The sequence below is a fragment of the Amblyomma americanum genome, chromosome 4 (assembly GCF_052857255.1).
Source record: "Amblyomma americanum isolate KBUSLIRL-KWMA chromosome 4, ASM5285725v1, whole genome shotgun sequence".
NCBI lineage: Eukaryota > Metazoa > Arthropoda > Arachnida > Ixodida > Ixodidae > Amblyomma > Amblyomma americanum.
This window is the reverse complement of record NC_135500.1, coordinates 94,365,181-94,366,852: the sequence shown is the minus strand read 5'-3', so window position 1 is coordinate 94,366,852 and position 1,672 is coordinate 94,365,181. Positions and strand designations below refer to the sequence as shown.

The 1,672-nt window shown below is 47.0% G+C and overlaps 2 non-coding genes across 2 annotated transcripts; both read right to left on the bottom strand.

Moving 5' to 3' along the window:
* Positions 1-303: 303 nt before the first annotated feature.
* Positions 304-376, bottom strand: TRNAV-AAC (transfer RNA valine (anticodon AAC)). The gene has a single exon. It is a non-coding gene; the product is annotated as a tRNA-Val (tRNA).
* A 591-nt stretch (positions 377-967) lies between these two features.
* TRNAV-AAC (transfer RNA valine (anticodon AAC)) lies at positions 968-1,040 on the bottom strand. Its single transcript has one exon. It is a non-coding gene; the product is annotated as a tRNA-Val (tRNA).
* Positions 1,041-1,672: the final 632 nt, after the last annotated feature.

Sequence of the window (1,672 nt, the reverse complement as noted above, 5' to 3'; positions counted from 1 at the left end):
TATGCTATGGCGCTCTTTGGCCACAGATGCCCGTGTGCCATAAAAAAAGTCATCATCATTATCATCCTCATATGTATTGCTTCATCAAAAAATTAAACACGGTTTGCATTCACCGCCTATCTGTGCTTCTTTTGTGCTTCGTTTATGTTTGTGTCCTTTTTTGCGTGCTGCTTCTTTTATTATTTCGAGTGAACCACTTAGCGTGATGCCACACAATTCTAAATAAAATGGTTTTAGGATAACAGGCCTGCATGATTCCAAAAACTACCAAAACTGTGTTCTAAATACGAACAAAAAAAGCTTTGTTCCTGCGAGGGATCGAACCTGGGACCTTCCGCGTGTTAGGCGGACGTGATAACCACTACACCACAAGCACAGCTGCTCCAGCTTACTTATCCCGTGGTCTTCGACGGAGTTCACAGTAGAGTGAAATTTCTCCAATTGGTTAGGTGGGCTCTAGCCGCCTATTATTGTGGTGCGCAATGAAATCCGCCAAGTTGTTCGTTGTAGTAGAGTAATTAAGAGAGGAACAAAAATGTCCACTAGCTATAGGAAGCCGTTTTCGGATAATTATACTTGACGGATGCTTTACCCTTCAACGTGGTGCAGGAATTTTCGCTATATTATTCACGAAACTTAAAAGCCAGTCACTTAATAACAAAGTCTAGACGCCACCGGAACAGCTAACCTGCCTCGGTGTCTCGATGGCTGTGGCGTTCCACCGCTGATCGCGAGGTCACGTGTTCGATACAGATCGCGGCGGCCGTATTTCGCTGTCGATGGAATACAAAAACGTCCGTGCACTGCTTTAAGTAAGCGCGCGTTAAAGAGGTACATGTGGCCTAACACAACCTGGATCTTTCTGCTACAGCGTCTCTCATATCCCAAGTGTAGGTGCGGGGCGTGAGACACCGCAATGAAGAATTTGCTAGCAGCACGACGGCTGAGCAAGAAGAAAAAAATGACGTGTGCCTGCCAGGGATCGAACCTGGGACCTTCCGCGTGTTAGGCGGATGTGATAACCACTACACCACAAGCACAGCTGAGGGAGCTGCACAATGAAGCTGCCGTCGATCGAACTCTCCGGGAGTGCCCTACTTCTGCAACCGGTCGAGCAATTCCAGTTCCCGGATATTTCAACACACTCGATGCCTGACTGCACCGTTGGGAAAGCTAGCGCCTCCTGGACGACGAAGCGAACATTATCGCACCAACCAAGTTATGGCGGTCTTTTTTTTATCAGCGTTATACCAGATTTCAATATAATTTCTTTTTAATTTGTCTCGAACTAGTCCCGGGTCAACAGCGTGTCTGGGATCTCGATGATTTCTTTCAGAATACTTCAAACGCGCTGCCACAGAAAGAAAGGCTAAATGTAAGCGAAGGTTTGTACCAAAAAGCTTAAAATATTAATGAATGAGCCGGGTTTGTGCCAGCGCGCGACGAACTCATTTTCGTTGACATACGCGCGCAGGCACAATGCGAAAATGCACGCCCGCCGACTCAGTTACCCTTTCGGGCTTGTGAATCGCTGCACGCGCGGTGTTATATATATTGGGCAGTTTTATATTGTGTCATCCCTCCGTCCCCCGTCCTTTCTCTCTATCGCTACACTCTTTCTTTTCCTCTATCTGTCTTCTCCCGGTCCCTTTTATTTGAGCTGGCTGAAGCT